The following is a 9,921-nucleotide window of genomic DNA, read 5'->3' on the forward strand; positions in this document are numbered from 1 at the left end:
TGTGGTTGCTGAAAGACTTACAGTGGGCACATGCTTTCCTACAGCTGCCTTCTCGCTTTTCAGCATCATACCCTGAAGAAACCAGACTGCTGCTAGCTGGCCCACCGCTGCCGGGGGCTGCTTGCCTCTTCCATGAGCCTTCGGCCTTGGGGCAACCATGATCTCAGGTGGCCTCACACTGCCCCGGGAGAGGGCTGCGCCTGCCGGGAGCTCCCCTTCCTCCTCTGTCCCGGGGCTGAACTGTACTGAGGTGTTTCTTTTCTAAGTTGTATGCTGATCCCTCGTGGCAGAAAGAACCTTGACTCTTTATTATTCTGCCTCTTATCTCCTCTTAGATGTACCAACAGCCCATGTGTTTAGAATAAGGCTCTGATATAGTGCCACGGTCTCATGCATTCACTTTTGTTTAGCTTTTCCCCTCATTCTCTTGCATTAGAAATTCGGGTTTCCTTCCAGCTCATTGGCATAATATTAACCTTTCTTTTTGCTGGAAGTGACATGTTGCCTTTAATAACAGGGGCCTGGATTTAATATCCCAAGAGGTCCCTTTCTGATTCCATGTTCATATAGATTAGGAGCTAAAAGAAAGAGACTTCTGAAAGGGGCTTTCCGAAAAGTGGTTTGTTTTCTCCTGCTTACGTTATTGTGGTCTTTTTGTAAGAAATCAAACAGTTGAAACAAACATATGTCCTGCTTAGATATGAAGAAATTGCAGCTCACTTGTGGCCTGGATCCACTCCTTCTTCTGCTGAACGTGATTAGAGCAAGACCAAACCCTTTGAGTTACCGTTTCATTCTTGTATGTTACAAACCTAATATATTATTCGTGAAAATTAAACTGTGTTAATTACATCTACTGGTCTGCTTTAACACAGACACACGTTCCTGTCTGACTTGTTTGCTAATGAACTCTGTGGATTGAATCCAAAATCAGGGAGAAGTTTAAGCACTGTCACTGATCCGCACATGCAAATCTCCCTGCCTTCATTGTCCAGATGTGACCTCCAGGCTTCCCGTGTAGGGGCGGCTGTGGAAGTACATGTTTGACCGGGAGATGTCACTGACATTTATTGCTGGGTGCACTAAAGCCTGTGGCTTCCATCAGTGTGGTCTCATTTTTATGAATGAAGGCAGGCAATGACTGCCGAGCTGTCCAAACCAGTGCCAGGAATCCAGTATTGTAGAGACGTGGGTGGAGACGGGAGCGTGAGAAGTGCTTCTGCGCCGGCGGTCCCACCGAGGTACAGCTGCATGTCCAGCCCCAGGCGCGATGGACAGCCATGCTGCTTCTGCGGTCTGGAGGTGGTCTGGGCTCAGGGGACCCCGGAAAGAAAAAGTCACGAAGTACATCACACAGTCCTTTTTGCGAACTGAAGGTTTAAAAAGTGTCCCTTCTCACCTCACAGACTCTTTCCTGCCTATTTTGGTAGGAATTTATTTTTCTTTTTTGATCCTTAGCATGAAGCTTCTATTAATTCAGTTCTGGTTTTTACTCTTGACTATTCAGTGAACACACCTTGGAGACAAAGAGCTCATTTTTTCCCGTATCCACAAAACTTTTTAGTAACTGCTAACCCCTTACACCTGTACATGTATAGTCAAAGAAGGATCTTAATGTGGTTTTGTCTAGACTTGTGATGGAGGGAGAGAGAGAAAGCAATTCCTGGGGCATGGATACATGACTTTTTGGAAGTAGAAAATATAACCAGCAAAGATTATATCCCCAACAGAGCTGGAAGAAGGGGTCTTATGGGTGTTCTTAATCCACCTCATTGCAAAGTCAGCCAGGTTAGCTCAAACCACCTTTGTTTTTGACTTAAATTAGCTGAGTCTGCACTAGCGCAGTGAATGTTCTCTCTGTCCCTCCTGCCAGACATGCGGTGGGGGACTACCAGCCAGCTGCTGGTCCTCAGCCAACTCCTGCTATAGCCACGTCCAGGAGAGACCGTCTGTGTGTCCCCCAGGCTTTACTTAAATGAGAGCTGAGCCATTTGTCCAGTATCAACTTAACCATGTTTGTCAGGCAGAATCAGCTTAAGATGTGCCCCTTACACTCACGTTCGTGCTGTCCTAAATCATTTCAGCTTGGCACCTATCCCCCAGTTCTTAGCTCAGGTGCCGTTAACAGTTCTTTCTGGGAAATTTCACAGGTCACTGGTGGTCTGTGGCAGCCATCAGGAGTGGGACCAGCTGAACTCCTTAAGGGTGTCTGTGTGGTTCAGATTGAACAGCTGTTTTACCCATGGAAGGACACACCTGTTCTTTTACCTGAGGATTTGTGCACCATTTAAGATGATACTGGATATGCATGCATGGACAGAGACTGAGAGGATGCCTATGAGATTTGAATTCCCTTTAAATTAAAAGGCAATTTGTTCTCTGTGTTTCTGTGACAATCTCATTTGAAGTGTTTTATAGAAACAACTAGGACTTTTGCTTTTCTGTACTGTGCACTGGGCTTCGGAGGCCGGGTTACTTAAGAAAAAGAAGATGGAAGGCGGAAAAGTACTGTTTTGCTGGTGTCATGAATCTTTAGATAGGAGAGAGACAGAATACATTTAAAACTCTGAAGTGTTGTGCAGCCTGAAACCTTTTCACAGGAGAATGCTACTTTAAATATACGGCTGGAATGAAAAAGAAAAAAAAAATCACTTCTGCAAATGATGATTTTTTTAAGAATTAAAAACAAGTGTTTAGAAATGATTAATTATTGTAACATGTGAACGCTGTAAAGTTCCATCTATTCACAGTAGTATTTCAAATGATTTAAAGTTGTTTGCTCAAGGTTTGCTTTTACCATGTCATTAAACGTCATGGATTTGTTCCAGCTGTCCTCCACAAATGTATCGCTCATGATGGATTTGGCATGGGAACAGGCTGCCAGATTTTAGTTTTGATACCAAAGCCCAATTTGGTTTTATTTTTAATATAGTTTTGCTTTGCAGAATGTATTATTGGCTTTTAATGGAGTTGGCAGAGAAGATGCCAGCAACGCTACTGGGCAGAGTTACTGGTCCTGGCTTGCAACTTCTGAAACCCCTTGAGGCTGCGGTCAAGGGTGGGCATTTGTGCAGATATCCAACCCCTCTGACCACTACCAGACTTTTTCGCCTGGTATTGGCTGTGCCTGGTCACTGCCTTCCATTGCTGTCACTGCCTCCTCTTGGCAGGAGGTAGCAGTCCACCTATCTGATGGCTCCATAGTTCACATGAGCACTTCCCAATTTGCTTTAGGCCAAATCAAGTGGATTATCTCAAGCCACTAATTAGACTATTGAATATAATCCTGCTGGCTTTTGGGTTTGTCTCTTTCCTTCCTGAAGTGAATTAGGGAGGACTGTGAGCGGCTGCTTGAGCAGCCACATCTGAAGGGAGCTGAGCTGCTGCTGGGTGTAAGGACAGGCAGCTGGAGGTCTCCTCACTAGCACAGCTGCAGCTGAGAGGGGGGATAGTCAGCATGGCCTCACTAACAGCCTAATGAAGTCATTGTTGAAGGAGAACATCTTTCTTACTGAGCCGCTGAGGCTTGCCCAGTGTCTCTACTGTCTGTTGAGGCTTACTTTTTACTTATTCAGTTTTCATAACCAGAACAGTTACATTTGGTAGCATGTCATGTTTTCCTATTCTAAACTAATCTGCCTCATGCATGGAGCTCTGTCATATAATCAATATAACATACCGTCTGATGATCTTGAAAGGCTGGGTATGATTAATGTATAAAACTTGGGCGGCCACTTGGAAAGGATATAATCTGATACTGTACAGAGCAGATTGATTTGGGGGATTACCCCTCAGTTCCGAATAGGTAAATAGTGTAAATGGATCTGCTCAGTAAGAGGAACTGCAGTATGCTTTGAAACATTAGTTTGCCTTTAGAGCAAAACCAAAATGCAGTCTGCTTTCCGACATGCCGTGTGGTTCCTGGCATGGCTGCTTGCATATCCAGAAGGATATGTCCTGTGGAAAGTGTTTGTAATAATTTGTGGGTTTTTCTAAAATGCAGACATCAATAGCAAGAGCGCATGATAAGCAAACTCTCCATTTTTATTAAGATTTTTGCATTCTTCTCAAAGTGTTGACATAGTACACTATACCCTGGGGTGTTGCAAGTGTCTGAATATTTAGGATGTGTAAAAGAAGAAGAACATGTAATAATGTCTCTTCAACCTGGGCAAACAGGTTAACTTGAATGCATCACTGTTATTCCTACATTTAAATAAAATGAACTAAGATGCTAGTAATCAAAAAGGAAGCTCACTGGTATATACTTAGGTTTATTAAAATCTCTCCTTCTGTAAAGAGTGAAAAAATAAATTAGCACTTTATGATCTTTATCATGAAGATGAGGCATACCTCTAGACTAGACAGTTTCACATACTTAATTCTAATTCTTGGTTACATTTCTGTAGTTTGTGGTTGCTTGTCTCTGAGGCTGGAAATAGCACAGTTCTGGGCACTGTGGTACTCTCACATGCAACTGAGGTTCCAGGTGCTGCCACGATTGTGATATATCTTTGCACTGGAAAAAACTACTAAAATAGGCAGTGAAGTGTGTCAGTGAAGCCTGTGTGTGTTTTAAATAAAGTAGTCTCCACTGGGTTTAAAATGAAATGTTTCCATTTCTTTTTAAGCCTGCTTTTCTAAAACTCATTTAAAGAGACTAAATAACATCTGCCATCAGTAACATCCTTATGTTTGGGCCCTAGCCCTGAGAGCGCAAAGCACATGGCATTCGTATTAGTCCCTAGGATGGGGTGCAGAGCTAGGTGTTTGCAGGCGAGCACTTGGGCAGCAGCAGAGCCCAGGATTTGTGTAATAATGCTAGCAACAACTTCTGGTTGCTTTTCAATGGCATTTTTCCCCGATGGGTAAATTTAGTAGGTCTCGTTTCCTCATTAAAAGAAAAGCTAAGTTAAAGAAGAAAAATGCTTTCTGCAAATCACATCCTATTTTCATCCTCATTCAATTAGCACAGATTTTAAGCTGCAGTGTGAGTGTAGTCCATCTGACCTACCTCCCCTCCCCTCCTTATTGACACTGATATTAGAACTATGGGAAAACTTAGACTGCTGGCAAAATGGGTGGAAAAATCAAATGTTTAATGTTTTGCTTGAACATTTTGTGGTTTCTCCTGAAATTCTTTGTCTGAAACAAAGGATGTTTTTTGTTCTTCTTTGGGGGGGTTGTTTTTTATTTGAAAAAATCTGCAGTGTCACTGTGGATTGCAGAAGTTTCTACAGAAATGGCATAAGTTCTCTACAAAATCTTTCTTTTAAACCTGAAAAAAAGGACAGTTACAAACTGCAAAGAAATGCCTCTTTTGATGGTGAAAATTTGTTTGTTGGCAGATTCTTACAAATGCATTCAGAATCAAAATGTTAGTGATTTGGAAAAATCTCGAAATAGAGTAATTTCACATGACCCCCTCTTGGAAGCTTCTAAGTTTTGCATTCTTTGCTCCAGCACAATTCCCACTGAAGAAATACTTCAAAAAAACAAGATTATAGATTCTTTTAAAAATGTCATTCCTTGCTTTTTGGGTACTGTACTAAGTTGTGTTTATATATCTTAATCTTATCCTGATTTATATGATCAAATTTAAGCTTTCATGGATTTGTTTGGAGTCTGGAAAAGATATGAACTGAACTGCAAGATAGACAGTCTCTGCCCTACTGAACTTGCAGGCTGTGGATGCCCAGGCTCTTCCAGCTGAATGGTGGGCTGCCATAGCAGTGTGCTGCCCTCTCTCCCGGGCATCCCAGCCAGAGTTACCTGTTCCCTGGCCCTCCTCACTGTTTACAGGCCTGAGGAACAGTAATGGGCACAGGGGATGGGCTGGAGGCAGTGGTCGGTTCTCTCTGCAGAGCTGCAGCTAGGAGGAGGGGTGTCTGCAGCCTGGGTGCAGCAAAACAGAGCAAAGCCCTGGGAGCAAGCAGTGAGGGGGTGGTGGTGGGGGTGGTGCACCCACGCGTGGCACGCTCAGTGCCTGCACAGTGCCCAGTACAGGGCCTCTGAGCTCTAAGGGACTGTCTGAAGCATAAAAAAAATGGTGGCTTTGGGATGATGTGGGTGAAAGGACCTTCTAGTCACGTATCTTCTGCCCTTTCAGCCAGACTGGCTTTTACTGTGATGCTAGCTTGTGCTGTTAAGTAGCTGCTAGTTGTCACTCGAGAGTATTCCTTTGTTATTTCAGAATTACTGAGACACTTAATTGGCTGTTCATTAACTGCCTTAGAGAAAAATAAGATTTGATTAATCATCATTTCAGCAAATTATAGCCTGTTCTACAGGCTAATGAAATTAAGCAGTGAAGAGCTGGCTTCCTGCAGCTAGCTGTGACCTGCCCTAGCTGTGCAGCCCTCACCGCCTGGCCCTGACCTGGAGGGCTTGAGGTGCACAGAAATCAGAGGTGTCACTGGCATGAATCAGGGATGGGGGGAGCTTAGTATCATAGAATCATTTAGGTTGGAAAAGACTACTGAGTCTTAAAGTCTTAAAGATGACCTTTAAGGTCATCGAGTCCAACCATCGAGTCGCATGTTAATAGGGTGAGGACCACGGAGCACTGCTCAGGGCGCAAGGGAGGCGATGCCTGTGCCTGGCAACACAGACAGACAGCAAGAGAGATGGCTGTTGGCTGTAATTCCTAACCTTTGAGATCACTTCACTTCCTTTTTGTTACTTTTTTGCAAGCAATGGTCATTATAACTGATCAAGATCAAATTTCCAAGCTGAGATCTTGAATTCATCATTGAAGAATGTATATTTTTCTCTGAAGCAGTCCTATATAGTACATTATTTCAAGTTTTACCTTACACACATGCTGATTTCAAACATAACTGGTTTTAGTTAATTATGGAAGGGAAGATGCAACTAGCACCTTTGCTTTAGAATAAAATAGTTTATCCAAAGGTCTAGAGTTTGAAGAAAGGAAAACGCCACAGATGCATTATGCAATCATTAGAAATCCCACACAAGGTATTTGCCAGTGTTATTCACAAGGCCAAGAATGTAAAAAGCAGGTTCCTTACATGAAATTGCTTTGCCGCCTTCTGGCCAAGAGTTAAAGTTCCCCCAAAGGTTTTCTACTTGCTGTCATTTTTGTGTCTTAGATCCTTCCTTTTCCAAGATCCCTGACTGTTGCTCCCCTTTAATCTCTTTTAGGGGCCCTTTCTCAGCTGTTTAAAAGCAGCTATAGCTGCTCCCCCCATCTGCCTAGGGTTGACAGGGAGAGTAATAGAAGCCTCCCGTTTCTTTGCCAAGTGGGGCTCCTGCAGCTTCCCTGTGTAATTTGATTTAGCAGTGTTTGAGACATTGACAATGTTGACATTGGGATTACATGGAATTTGCTTTCAAGAAAGTTGGGGAATAGCACAACCATTGATGGTTTGCACTTTACCCTTTTCAAGACCTAAACATTCAGGAAAAACCTACACCAGATCAGTGCTGGTTGTTAATCACCTGGGTTTTGGTGTGTAGCGCTTAGGACCTGATGGTGTGGTTGGGGCTGGACGAGCAGGAGTGACAGGACTTGAGGACTACTCTACCCCTTCTTCTCCACACCTTTTGTCTTGCATGCATGTTTGGCAGCTTCACAACTGGTTTAACTCTTCCCTGTGCAGAATTTGGGAAGAAGAGGTATTTCCTTCTTCTCTGAAGTGTAGTCTTCTCATCCTTAAGCATGACGATGATTGCAAATACAAACCAGAAATAGGTCAATAACAATAGAAGAATATTAACAGAAGAATTAATAGAAGAAAGTTTAGAGGCTGCTTTTTTTTTTCTTTGTGTCGTAGAAAGCTTTCCTCTGTTAGCAGAAGAAACTGAGATTTTTTTTTGCTTAGCTGTTGGCAACACTGGAGAGGAATGGATGGGAGTCTTGCAGCACACCCTGTTTAACGTCTTAATTGCCAAAGATCCTGGGCCAGATACCCAGGCTTCACCAGGTCCTGAGGGGCCTCAAAATGGGCCTTACCAGAGCTCTCTGTGAAGGGCCATGGGGATGGCAGTGGCCTCAGCACTGAGGTGGTGGCCCTGAGCAAGGAGAGCTGGCTTCCTTTGGTGTGGGGGCCTGTGGTCCCCTCTGCGCTGGGCACCCCACGGAAAGAGAGACAAGGGCCTCAACAGCCTGGCGAATCCCCCATCCTAGGATTTGGTAGGTGGGAATGAGCTGTTTCACAGCCCCATTTGGGTGGAGGAGGCAGCCCCAGTGCTGCCCTGGCTGTACCTGGGTCAGGCGGCCGCAGGCACAGCTTTGAAATGCGAAGCAGCTTCCTTAGGCATTGCGGGGGTAAAAAGTGAATTAACCATATCATAGGCACATGGTACTTCCCTGCTCAGATTACACTACAAAATCTGGGCAGTTCCTAAGATAGAGCTGGAAAAGGGGATTTGGGAGTGTGAGCAGCACTTGGAGCAGAGCACAGCTGACATGGCTGGGAACAAAAGGTGATAGGAAAACTCACTGCATCTACATTGCTGCTCATCCACAGGTCAGCAGAAATCCTTCCTAATGGGACGTTTGTTGCAAATTTACTGGGAGAAGCGTAAAATAACTTTGTTTGAGTGCTGGCTTTGCTTTGTGCCTTGTGTTCTGCTAGTTGCAAAGATTGTATCTGGCTGTGTTTCTCTTTGATTTTGTACTTTGTTTTCTAGATTTACTTTCTAACTGTTCATCAGACTCTAAAGCTCTTGTTAAATATCTTCTGTTTGATACAGTTTAAAGACTTATGTAGATAGGGGCGGATTTGCTTTGTTAGTTAAGACTGCTAAAGCTGTGTCTACTCTGCTCGTGGACAAAGCTTTTTGCAGTACGGATTTTTTTGCAAAATACTCCGTAAGCAACACATGTGTTTGTGCTATTAGTCAGATCTTCACGGACTTTTTTTTATCTTCTCCTCAGAAGTGAGCTTCTTACAAAAACAATTATTTTTAATGCCGCTTCTGGCCTTTTGACTGGGAATTCGGAGCGCATTTTACCTCACATACTGAAGAGAAAGTTAGGTTTGTTTTTGTTAATGTAAGTCAAGAAGTAGCAATGATTCAGTGTGACAGGCTGAATGTGAGCCATATGAGCCGAGCTGCACAAGCATAAAGGATGATTGTGCTGCAAAATTTCTCCCAGTAATTTAGATTTTGACACACTTACCACTTCTCAAGTTGCATTTCCCCCTCCCCACCACTCCTGCCCTTCCCCCACCATCCAGGATCTGATGTGATGGAAAAAATATATGCATTGTCTCTGGGAATAGTAATGGTTGGGCTAAAAGTGCTTTGCTTCTGTGAATTTTATTATAGCAATGTGAGCGCTTCACAAAGAGATGGTAATAATTGTATACGCTTACATACATAGTCTTAAATAACGACTTTTTGGAATTAAATAGCTCAATTTTTAGATGATAATTCTTATCACTTAAAGCGTGTAAGTGTCATCTACTTATCTGTTTCACTAACAGGTTTTGAAATGCACCGGTATATAGCAGTTTTCTGATTTAAGAAGTGTAACTTTTGCACTGAGCCGCTGGAGCACAGCTCACACGCAGCTCCCGGCGCGTGTGACAAGACTTGCATGTTAGGGAGGACTGCTTGTCCCCAGGAAGCCCAGAGCACCGGGCAGAGTGCCACTTGAGTCCCACTCTTGGGTGGAGGATTTTATAGTGCCATTTTTTTCCAATTAAGCACTATTGATTTCTTTTGTGCATGTTTTATTTTTTTGTTGTAGACTTTTTTTTTTACTCTGCGGTTTCTCTGTGTGGCAAATGAAGGCTGTTTTAATGTTGACTCAAATGATATATACTCATAGCAGGATTTTACGTCCAGCCTTTTTATTGATTAAACATCTGCACGTCTAGAAAGGAATAGCAAATGGCAGTTCATTTCTGGTGAGGGTTTCTTACCAATAAGTGAAAGGGCGGGAGGGGG

The 9,921-nt window shown here is 43.4% G+C and overlaps 1 protein-coding gene across 1 annotated transcript in view; it reads left to right on the plus strand.

Annotated features, from left to right (window-relative positions):
* Window positions 1-8,413: 8,413 nt before the first annotated feature.
* LOC109279254 (fibulin-2-like) overlaps window positions 8,414-9,921 on the plus strand; it is a 19,177-nt gene continuing 17,669 nt past the window's right edge. The window contains exon 1 of the mRNA XM_019470247.1: window positions 8,414-8,492. The gene's annotated coding sequence lies outside the window, so the exon portion shown is untranslated. The remainder of the gene's footprint in view (window positions 8,493-9,921) is intronic.

Source organism: Aptenodytes forsteri, unplaced genomic scaffold (genome assembly GCF_000699145.1).
Source record: "Aptenodytes forsteri isolate BGI_AS27 unplaced genomic scaffold, ASM69914v1 Scaffold750, whole genome shotgun sequence".
Taxonomy (NCBI): domain Eukaryota; kingdom Metazoa; phylum Chordata; class Aves; order Sphenisciformes; family Spheniscidae; genus Aptenodytes; species Aptenodytes forsteri.